Raw genomic sequence first — 13,146 nt, forward strand, 5'->3', positions numbered from 1 at the left:
ATTGTGTTTTGGTAGGTTATTGCAAAATTAGAGCAAAATCCATTCTTAAGCATGGATAATGTAACATAGGGACATGGGTAGTGTTTGGACAGGAGATACCTGTATCAGAGATAGTATCAGGAGTACTGAAAGATCTTTATGAGGAAACCAAAAGAATTCCTATGCCCATTACCAACCAATCTTACTTTAGACCCGTTCTGAAAGAGGATGAGAAAGACAACAGTAAATTTCAAAGTGTGACTGGTGTCCAGTTAATAAAAAAATCCTGATCCTTAGGACTGGTGTATGTGCTATATTGCAGTCCTGTATTATATTAAAGAATGGGACTTACATTTTTTGAATTAGTCCTTTATATCAGGATTTTCTTATAGTAAAACTAACTGATTTGTTTGTTTTGGGGAGAATGTAGGTAGACCTCAAGTTAGCGTTGATTATGAGACACATTTTTGATATACTTACACTATCTTCTGTTATTAAACAATACTTTCTCTCTGTGTTCCAGATATGGTTGTCTTCTTTCTATCGATCATAAGATTAACTTCAGACATACTGTTTCTCCATTGTACACCAAGATGGTCACTGGCTGCCATTTTGCTCTCATACCTAAGTTGCCTCAATCTTGGCAGCCTCTACAACTACTGAAATGAAATGGCAGATTTATTTGAACAACCAAACTGTTTCTTGACTTGCACCTCTCACATTGCTGTGTTAATTTTCCCTCCTGCAACGGGTCATCAACTGCTTGGAAAAACACAGCCTCTTACACAACCTGCACCTGTGTTCAAGGATGGTTTGGCAATTAGGTCCAAACGTGGTAGGTATCATTGTAGTTATGATTTATTTTGTTTGGAGGAATTTACAAGACAATTGTTCTGGGACAGCTCTACTAATTGACTTGCCAGTTTTCATTACAGGTTGCAGTGTTATACTTTGTATGTCCACGTCAAATAATCATGTGCTTGGTGAAATTCACCAGTAAAGCTAGAGACTTCTGTACGAAACTGTTTGGCAACTCCTGTTCGGAGAAATGTGCCTTGTAGCACTAGCTGCCCTTCTGCAAAAAGTATTGGCTTAACTCCAATTATGATTAGTATAATACAGCACCAAAATAATGAATCTATGGTACCCTGCAGAAGTTTGGACCTTAACTGAGACACTCAAAGACATTCACTGTGTTCTTGTTTAGACACTCTAGATTAGCAAAAGACCCAAAGCACAAGGCCAATACCTGCTGGAAGGGTCTCACTTTCTCCCCACTTTAAGATCTTTTGCATACTGAAACAGTTTTAAAGATTTATCTGAAGTGTGCTCAATCCATTTTTCCCCTCAATCTTGGCAAGCAGCCCTATAACATGCAGTAACACTGCAACCTCCACACTTGAGAAGCAGGAATGATATGCATTAGGTGACTGGGCACTATGTTGGTTTTGCACCAGACACAACACTCTGCGTTCATACCGAAAAACGTATAACTTTATCTTCTCTGACCACAAAACCTTTTTTCTACATGTTTACAGTATCATTCTAATGTTTTTTTTTTAAGTTCATGTAGGACTTAAGGTAAGTTTGCCATTCTGTAATACAAGTCAGCTATGTGGAGTGACCAAGCTATTGCTGACTCATTGATATTTTCCCCTAACTCTCTCATTTACGTTTGTAGTTATTTCAAAGTTGCTGTTGGCCGCACATTGACACCCCTAACTAGATCCCACCTTATCCAACTGCTTAGTTTGAAAGAATAGTCTGATATAGTCAGCATCTGCATGGCATGAACAACTTCACCACGCTCAGAGAAATATTTCATGTTTTAATCAATTTATCTCAAGCTACATTTTCCTATAAAATTATGCCAAGTTGGCCGGAAAACTTTTTAATTTTCATACTGAGCTCTTTGCTTTAAATTGATGACCTAACTGAGGGAATCTTAAAGACAGGTGTATTTATTGTGAAATCAAATTAACTACAATTATTTATCACAGGCAGAGTCCATTCAACTACCTGTGTAATGTGTCAAATTAATTTTGTACACCTGAACTAATTTAGGTGTATTCCTGAGTTGTTTGTAAGCTCTTTTGTCTTCCTGATTGAATCATTGCTTGAAATTCAATACCAGCCTGATCGACTTTACTGAGAGAGGTGTAATTATCCTTAAATCACATGAACCATTATTACTGCACACAGACAGAGTCCATTCAACTAATTGTGTAACATATCAAGGTAATTTTGTGCACCTGAACTAATTTAGGTTTGCTATTGCAATGGATGTTTATACTTATGCAATCAGTATTGTTTTTTCTCGATTTTAGATTTGCAGTTTAAAATTACCTTTAACATCTTTCACCAATAAAAATACAGTATGTAAAAATGTGGTACCTGTGTAACACTCAATTAAAGTGAATAGATAGGTTTGGAAGCCTACACAACCAGATGCAGGTTATTTTTGTATTTTTTGTTGTTTTTAACCCCCAAAATAAATGATAATATATTTGGACAGATTTTGTTCTGACACTTAAATCAACTTTCTTGCTTCATCAGAGGGGAAACATATGTGTGCACAGCTATAAAAAAATCTTTTTACTTATGACAGCATTAGTTGAAAGAAAAGCTCTATTAACCAGTGAGTCATTTAAAAATAACGACCCTTGTTTTGCACCTATAGGGTTGGGTTACTTGGGCATATCCTCCATGGTATCTTATACCTCCTGCTGTTTGTTTCATTATGTACAGTCTCACACAGCAGCATACAGAGTAATAGTCCTTCTTAATTAAATAAAGCTAAATGTTAATTAGTCAGAGGAATTGATTTATCTTTGTTACATACAAAACTTTTTTTCTCTCTTCTTCCCATCAGAGAGCAGGTTTTATTCTCATTTAGTACTCATAGGTTTTTCTTTTTCTCCCTCTTATATGTGTTTGGAGTCTTGTGGAGGGATTTAATCGTCAGAGTAAAATTATAGGTCTACAGATGTTTTCAAGATGTTTTTCTGTCAGTAGCAGATTATCCCCTGTAGCAAAATCTCATTAAAGTGCAATTTACAGAGCTCTGCTGATGTTGCCATCATCCAAAATTAAAGGCATTAATTTTTCAAAGTTCACAGAAGTCCTTACATAAATGATGTAGCAGTTTGGAGGAACAATTTGCCAAAGTATTATTTGTGAAATTAACTCGCATTAGCAGAACAAATGTTGTAAGGGGATTGGGCATAAGATGCAAAGAAAATGTGCAAATACAACCATTTTATCCAAGCTATACTGTACAGGGACATGGTGAAATATAACAAGGTTCTCATGGTGTGCAAAATGTTGAAGGGGCATAATTTGGCACTTGCACCAGGATTATTGAGCATTGAGATTGCGGAGAAGTTCATATGAGTTTAGAGGATGAGGCAGTGTTGCAGTGGAAAGCAGTTTATAATCTTTTAGAATTGTCTGTACGTTCAACTGCACATACTGAGGCCAACTGGGTTGGTGTGGCAGCTTCCAAAACCTAAAATGTTAACCATTCTTTAATGGTGTTTATCATCCACAGTGTGCAGGATTATGCAAATAATTAATGGCCTGTGTTTTCATAGCCCTTTGAAACCCATACTTTATTTTGAAATCTGTGGCACAAAATTGCTGTAATATGGAGTGCCATTACAAAGATCAACAGCCTAGATCATTATCATGGGTAACGATCTTGTTTTATAATAAAATACCTTAGCGAATGCCAAGATATCTATAATGATATCCACAAGGTAAAAAGATGTGGTGTTTCTTTTGGCCCTTGTGTATTTTCACAGCAGGAAGTGTAGACCTTTATTTTTCAGGAACACACTCTGCAAGAGCTTTGGAATAAGATGAAAACCTCCCTAGAAGCAGTGGGGGTTGTCATCACAAACTGCAATTGCTATTATACAGTTTTCCGCACTTCAGTTGCTTCTCCAAGCTGTGCAATAAAAGTTAACTAACTTACAAGAAACATGTGCGTATAGTATTTTAAAGACTGACTAACTCGAGTTAACTTTATGCAATGCGAAAATATAAAGTGATGCCCACTAGGACCGATATCCATACTGTGGGTTGAAGCTTGCTGAAATGTCAGTCTCACACATACATCAATCAAAAGGTGACGATTGTGAATGACGGGTGTCTTACAAAGCTTGCCATGTTCTGACCATTATTTAAATTCAGTAGGAATAACAACACCCAAGAATCAAGTGTACTGAGAGTGTTGTAGTCAACATTTGGCTTAACCTCCCGGCCACAGGACGAGGAGGCTGGAATCACCAGGCAGAGTGAGGAGTGACCAAGGGAGAGCTATAGAGGTGGAGATAGGGTAGAGTTAGGATGCAAAAAGATACATGTGAGGGAGATGGGGATAAGAACTAGTATTTATAATGTTTTATATGAGGAAATGATGTCAGGAGTGATGGCCAGTTACTGACAGCTGCGTCTGATTGAACTTGGCTCTTGCTATACATTCATTATAAACTCCACGTTTTGTATAAATCAAATGTGTCTGCTGTGCAACTTGTGTTTTTGAGTAAAAGGACTCTAAAAGTATACTCTACTCATAGTATACTCATAGATAAGATAATATTAACATAAAATATACTGAAGGAAAAAGAAACTCAACATTTTCCGGAATGAGAATACTATAGTTATAGCTTATGTGTTACGGTTCCACCTGCCCCGAGGAGACGCCACCATTAATTAGTGTCAGCTTCCGTTAATCAACACTAACCGGCTCTTAATTACCACAAACAGCATCACCTGGGCTCACTATCCTATCCCACACTATTTAAGGACTGCTTACCTGCTCCAATGTGCTTGGCATTGAGTCTGTGAGTGGAGTGTTCCTCACTTGTGTCAGCCCAGTGCATCTAACCTTGACCTTCCTGAACTCCTGGCTTTGTGACCAGTTCTCCTTCTTAGACTATGGCTTTGGATTTGACTTCTTGGATAAGATCACCTGGTTTTCCTACTTCTCTTCTAGGACTTTGCATAGGGTCCAACACTCACATGGTTCACTTCACTACAGTATGTACTTTCACAAGAAGTTGTCAATTTGTTTTAAGTCCTCTGACCAGCAATACAGCTTGTGCAGTTGGGCATTGCAACTTGCCAAGCACACAAAAGCTTGTTAGGTGCAGTTTTACCCAATGAGGTCCAGGTGGAACAATGCCTGATCAGGTCACCTTCAAAGCTTAGGTCACTGCAAGAAAACTTAGTCAGTTTTCTGTGCATTCCATAATGCCTCGAATGTCACCAGAAGCATGAGGGAATGCTGCAGCCATGTCATGTGCCAGCATTGCCAGACACTGTGGAGTAAGCCATTCCACTGTGTCCCAACTGCAGAGAACGTTTCAGTAGACTGGCAGGACAGATGACCATCCAAAATCTGGTTGCCCTCACACCAGAGCAGTACTGACACATCAGGCTGGTCCATCTGAGAGATCATTTCAGATCTGCCAACCATACTTCTGCCTGCATCAGTGACAGGACAGTGAGGCTCCATGCTGCTGGCCTTAGAGCAAGGCCCTCTGCTCACACCTCCTAGACGTCACACCCTACTGGCTTGGGCCAGACAGGGGCATCGATGGACTCGTCAGCAGTGGCATCAGGTCCTCTTCATGGATGAGTCACCCTTCATCCCATTTCATGCAGACGGGAGGGCCAGAGTGCGGAGGAGGTGTTTCTTTTTCCATTAGTACATATGTTTTGACAGAAAGATTGACTAATATTCTAATTAAAGCATAGAATCCCTACACATATTACCTGAAAACCAAATGAGTAAGAAGTGAGGTTAAAAAATAAATTTAGAATTTTAGGGTTTGCATCTATATAGTGAATGTTATGTCATGACAGGGTAAAGGCATAGTGAAGTGTATTAAAACACAATGAATGTAGGAAAAATTATGGAGAGATGTGGTACTATACAAAAATAAACCATAGTAACTCTATAGAATAAATGTTCCAAAATCATATACAAACTTACAGTAAAATTCTTGAATCTAAAAATCAATAAGATAAATTGATTCCAGGATTGTTCAGAAAGTTGCATTTTACAGTGGACCTTGGAAGGAAAGAATAGGAGAGCAACAGAGACAGCTGATGGTAGCTTAGCCTTTGTGTCTCACAGCTAGAAAACCCTGCACAGGTGAACATCCATCCATTTTCACTCCACTTTTATTGTAGAGGGTCATGGTGTGCCACTGATCTAATATTCTGAAATCCCACCTCCTTCAGAGTCCTAGTAAAGCCCATTTAAGATCTAAGAAAAACAATAATGGGACATATACCCATCATTCTGTAATGTTTTATGTTTTCTTCCTCATCCCAGAATTTATTGGTACGTGCATTAATAGCAAGCCCATACCCACATACACCAGGTATACGTGGGTAGGTTGTAGCTCATTAATATATTACAAAATATTCCACAGTAATACACAGAAGACTGAGGACAATCATAATTGAGTAAAAAAACAAAACAAAGACTCCCAAGATTTATACCAGCAATTATAGAAATTAAATTGGGTCACTAGACTAATGAATCTCTTTACTCTTTCAAGAACAGTTTTTTTCCTATTTCAGATCATTTCTCTCTTGGGCAAATACTGTATAGTTGTGGTGTCCAGCTCCTGCGTAGTGGATGGAGAGATGGGTGGGTCCATCTTAAGTACCAAGCTTATCCTTTAAGTGTCATGGTGAGTCAGACCCTGACACTACACCCTGGATAGGACACCAGTCCATTTCAGGGTACACACACACACACAAGTCAGAGTCACCAATTAACTGCAACAGCATATCTTCAGACCAACCTGGTCCTGGATGGCTCCAGTTCAGCATATTTTGTAGGTCACCATTAAATCACCAATTGCTGAAGATATGGAACAATTCCATTGTGATTCGTTAAATTGGTGATTTGTTAAATTAAGTAATTTATGGATCCCTTAGGACTAAAGTCTAAGTATTCTTCAGCCCTCAAGGACCAGAGCTCTCTTAATTGAGCAGATTACTTGCTTGATAAATCAATATTTTAGAAGTTTTTAAAAATAGTGTTTGAAGACTATCCGGATTGGGGCTCTCCACGACCAGAGTTAGACTCTGCTGCTTAGACTAGGGGAGGAAACAGAAGCAGCCAGAGAAACCCCAGGTGGAAAAGATAAGAAAATGCAGCTCTGAATTCAAGAGCTGTGATGCGACTGTAACCACCTGGCCACCATACTACCCCCAGAATTAATGTAAAAGAAGAATGACTCAATGCTATCAATATGATCTGTGGAACAAAAATCAGTGCTCAAAATATTTAATTAAAATTCTTAACTTTTGTAACTGCACTGAGTGCTGGGCACTATAAACACAAGTGGAGCACTGACACTTGTATTGTATGGAGTGCTTCTGGAAATATTTCCTCACCTTTTAAAGAACATATATGTAATTGACTCTTTATGTTCAGGATTCAAAAGTTACACGATCATCCATAAAATCATTATCTTAAAAACCCTCATGCTGTATTACTGTTGCATTTCTTTGAAGGCTAATATATTTCTCTTCTTTATGTCCTTGTATAGATAAAAATATTTACATTGTGATATAAAGTCTAAATCCAAAAGGTACAGACTAACTAGAGTTAGGGGTTTTCTTGCTAACACAGTGCAGTACTCAAAAGTATTCTAAGATATGTGAACCATTTTCACCTAAATGACTAGTAGAAATTATACTTCAAGTAGAATAATTAACTCAGTAATAACTGCATATTACAATGTTTACAGATTTTTCCAATGTTAACCTGAGAGACCTAAACAGGTCTTACAAGAGGGGAAAATATGTTCTCTGTACACTCATTTGCCATAATGAAAGAGCATTTATTCTTTAGCATTTGAAGTCAAAACCTTTCAGGTTCCTTACTTCATCAGGCAGGGGATACAGAAAAGTGAAAATGATATGTAAAACACACACATTCAAATGAGAGAGGTAAAATGTACTGTATATTGTGTGTGCCTATAGATATCTGTCTTTATGAACATTTACATTTTCTGCATGTCAAATCCTTATGGGGAAGTGGAAAATAGTTAAGACAATAATTACAATATGATATTACTTTTGAACATTAATTGTATATGATTCTGCAGAATAAGTTATCTCATTGACTTACCTGCACTTTGTATTGCCAGACCCTAATACTGATACAAGGTTGGTAAAATGTGTGATTATTTGTGCTTTTGAACTGAGACATTAAACTTTACAAATTAATGCCATTATAATTTATTATATAACTACTTGATATTATGTACATTTACCCATTTGCATTCATTATTGCATTTTCCACAAACCTAGTGCTTAATGTAATTGCATTTGCAAAACAGTGCTTTATTTCAAGATAAATTTCTAATTAGGTCTCTTTACAGCATTGCTACAAAGAGAATACATTTCTGAATACATTTTTGTTGTCTTTGAAGCTTTTTATTGTGAAACAATTATACTTGTAAGAGGTGCTGATAACTGAATAGAACAGTCAACTGAAACTCAATTAAACAAAACTCTTTATAGATGAGGAGTTTTTTCAAGATTTTCGGAATTCAGTCTTGCATTGTCTGCTCTTCAGGGTGTCTTAGAAGAGACAGTCGCACATGGATGTGAAACTCGGCATCACCCTGAGCTATCTGTGGTTTCAAACCTTAGCCCACAGTGAGCATGGTGTCAAAGCTGGTGTGCAGCTTTAGATTCCAACTCCTCTGGTGGAAGGCTAGTGCCTGGACAAGCTTGATACAGTATCATTAAATAACGCCACACTAGCTAACCATAAAATAAGATCAGTGAAAATATTATGAGTTCAACATGCTTAACACTAGAAAATCTAACACTTGTATTTATGAGTAAATCAAAGGGTGCTCTTGACCAGATGTTTAACATCTCCATTTTTAAAGAAACTGAGAAAGTTATAGATTTCTCTGGCTTTTAATTTATTGCTTGAGGTTTGCAACATGCAATCCATTCTCCGTATTTGCACCTTAACATAATTATAGTCCGGCCCTGGAATATGACTTGAAATATTACAAAATAATAAACCACAGAAATAAAACAGTCACATATTTCTGCAGCGAGATCATTTGTAAACAATTTATTTTTCCACTTTTGAAACAATATAATGATGTCAAACTTCTTTTGTTAGTTTATGTGTAAATGTGTACGTTTCAAAACATTTTTATCTCAGAGGTAATGTAGAATGGCAACGATTCTGTAATTAACCTGAAGAAACTTGCCTTACAGTAAATCCTAAAAATGTAGGATCCTTAGCTCTTTGTGAGCATGTATCAGCTTGAGGGAGTTTGGCTGCAGAGTCATCATTGCTTTCTGCGTAAGTGGGTTTCTAATGACTTTTTTGGGAAAGGCCAGCCCTGTGCTCATCCACTTCCACTCACCTAAGCATAAATTAAAGGATTTTGACACACCTTCCCAGCATCCTTCACTTTCCATTCTTTCTCCCACTCCATCAATGCCCTTGCTTCAGCCCCTGGCTCATTCCACCTGATGACCTCGTCCTCATGGTCTGGCTGCTGTTCCCTCGGCCAAGCAGGTTAAGCCAATTACGAAAATATAATTAATTACTTCCCCACTTCCTGTCTTAATTAGAGCTGTCTGAGCTACTGAATTACCTTAAATTTGTCCAGGTTTTACCCCCAGATAGTTCTGTTCTATTTTTAAATTACTACCAATTTTTACATGGTCATCTCAAGTCAGACAATTAAAAAGGATGTAGGGGACTGGGTTTCTAATTTTATTGAAACAAAGACAACCTCCACTCAACAGCAACCCTTCATATTATGAACAGGTCTCACCTACAAGACCACAACTGGTGGAAACAACTAACGTATGAAAATGACATCATGTGTTAGCTTATTTGGACATCAGGCAAAGAAGCAGGCATTTGAACGTATCAGGGTATTTTCATATCTTTCAGATTAGTTCAGATTAATAGTCCTTAACATTTATAGTGCAAACTTTGAATATTTTCATGAGATCACCAAATACATTACTATTCAGACTGTTTTAAAAACAGTCGTATTTCCGTCTTATGATCCTACTGAAAGAAGACAGTTACATTCTTAAAACGATTGGGACTAATGGAAACCACAAACAAGAATCAGTTTTGTTCACTTTTTTATTGTTTGCTATTGCGCACACAAATGCAGGCACATTACCAAATATGCGATGAAAATAATGATAAAAATACTTAAAACATTTTACAATACGTGTATTATTTCATGACATTTTTCTCCTGACGACAATATTTATTCCAGTTTACTTTCATTCTTTCATTTGGTGGGTGTGCTGATGTATTTGGTACAGAACCCCTATTGTAGAGGGAAATACATAATTGCACAGCAAGCAAAAGTAGCTAGTTAGCTAGTATTTTAAAAAACTAAAAAAAAGTTTTAAAAACTAGTACTAATTTTCCATTGTTTTAAGTCGTATTGGTTATATGACGTTTTCAGTGCCACCCGCATTCTAAATGTTTTTTTTTCTCACCTCAAGTCAATTCAAGACGGGAATTTCAAACAAAGAAAGGCGTATTTCGGAATGTAAGAAGTCCGAAAATACTTAAACTACATCAACAGTAAAGGTTTACGTTAGTATACGTACGTTACACCAGTTATTTTGAGACTGATTCCTGCTGCAACTCCCTCTTCCACTGAAACTTTCCAAATCGCCCCTCATTTAACGACCCGTACAGACAGCACAGAAACATCATGGTTTAAAGATCACGGAACTTGAAACAGCCTTCCTTCTGCTGCTTGGTTCCCTAGCTTGGAAATAAAAGATGAAGCTACACTAACTTGTGGTTCCTTGAAAGTTTTGTGCATGACTGTTTTTGAAACATCTCTTGTGTTTCTCTCCGGGCTTTTCTTTCCCCACAAGAATTCATCCTGCCTGAAACGACAAAGAAGGCAAAAGTTTTTGTTAGAAAAACACTGCTTCGGAGCATGAAGGTTTTATCTAAATTGCTTGAACTGTTTTTTTTTTACCGAAAACTAAACGAAACAAAAAATGGCAAATGTGCCTCGATTTAATAAGTTACACGATCAATGTTACGAAAGGGCAACAATGTATGTTCGTGGGGATACAACTTGTATTTAAATCAACATACATTAACATTATATTTTTCCGATTTATGAACACGGGCTAATGTTAACAGTCTTTTTTTATGATTGTAAAACATCCATGCTGGGTCTCTCCACATTGCATGAATCCACTTGATTTCTGACTTAAATTAACTTGACACTTTCTCGAGACCGGCCCTGTTTAATTGTTTGTTCACACACAGTGAATCGTTGTTTAAACTGTTCACCAAAGGGAAACTTGTCACCTTCGCCAATCATTGACTTGCATCAGTGTCCGCACGTTCATTCTGTGGATCAATATTTGGACTACTTGTCAAAAGCCTGCAAACAAGGTCGTAAAAAATAATGAGACTCGTCCTTTCATGATTTATTTTGTGAAAGTTGGCTCACCAAAATTCTCTTGGTATGTCTCTGCAAAAAAAAAAACCCAACAGTTTCTATATTTGCCCATTACTATAAAATGAATTCAGCAAGGAAAAATGTTAAATGCCATAGATTTAATAAAATCATTCTTACACTTGTGTGAATAACACTAATTATCGGTTATACCAGATAGTATAGTAGCCATAGATGTTTTAATTCAATAATATCTGAAGTCAGAGAAAGTTCTCTTTAACACTTTATTTCAGTTTATACTGTAGCTGCGATTATTTCCACCGAGATACTGCGTCAAGTAGAATAACTCCAAATGATGCGTACGTTATAGGCTTCATAAACTAAAAGATGACCCATGGTGTTCTAGGTATAATCCCAGTGTACTATCACTCCGATCGCAGTTTAAGAATGCCAAGAACAGAAACTGCTAAGCAGACAAGACTCTGCATTAAGTTCAATGCAGGACATTTCGATGGTCGTCATATGATTTCAGTCTGGCTTTAAATTGCAGTCTTTTAATTTTATTAGTACCTTCGTCATCAATTTGCAGTGATTCTCTTCATCTGAATGTAAATTGCATACACGTAAAGCTGGTTGCTATCGGAAGAACATAACATAAACGAGTAGGAACCTCCGAATCGCATCGACATTAAATGGGACCAGGGGACTAAAACATTTTATGATTCAAAATTACAAGAAACTATGGCTTGCAAATACTATTACATTAAAATGGCTATTAGGAAAGGCAATTTTACAAAGTTGGCATTAGAAATGAGGGCACGATTTCCTCTCATTCGCAGCGCAGAAAGCTCTCGGGATGCATGCGTCTGAGATTTATGATGTTCAGGAGCTACTTCAGACCGCGTTAGGGACATAAAACAGCAGACATAAAATTCTATATATTGGTTTTTATTTATTTAGGTATTTTCGAGCAGAGGGGCAATTTTACAGGTTCGCAAATAAAAAAAAAATCAGAGGTTAAAAGACGTTTCTGTTTATAAAGTTGCTTTTTTCCCATAATGAAATTGTTTTATTAGTCTAATATTAAAATATATATTCACAGCTTTTTAATCCAATTTGCCTCACTCTTTATGATGTGAAGTTTTTCATCTTAAATTTGAGACAATTTCAATGTAACTCTTTTTTTCTCTGTAATGTACGACTTTTTTTTCCAACAGTCTAACCAAACTTTGTGCCTAAATATTTGCCTCACGCGCATGCATAATCCATACACAGGTATTGAAGATTATGTGAATCACTAAACCTTCACTATTACAAACAAAAAGGTTTTTCTAAAGACGCTGTTTTTATATAATGTCAGCGTAAACATAGTGTAAAGTATGTATACAATATAAATGTAAAGTACGTTTACATATTTTATTTAGCCTTTACTGATAACTTGATAATTAATTGCAACTCATCAATTATATATACTGTATACCAGCTTCGCACTGTTTTAAACCTTCTGATTTTTGGTCAACATGTTGGACTAACATGTTGTACTTTTAAATTATTTTAATTTTAGTTACTTTGAAAATGGCAAATGCGTATTGCCTAACTTGTAATCATACAGAAAGTGTCTGTCTTTGGCAACATGACTTATATGCTTATGTTGTTTGTTTGTTTACAAATAACGGGTTTTAGAAAAGCTGAAGTTGCAATT

This window comes from Lepisosteus oculatus, chromosome 13 (assembly GCF_040954835.1).
Source record: "Lepisosteus oculatus isolate fLepOcu1 chromosome 13, fLepOcu1.hap2, whole genome shotgun sequence".
NCBI lineage: Eukaryota > Metazoa > Chordata > Actinopteri > Semionotiformes > Lepisosteidae > Lepisosteus > Lepisosteus oculatus.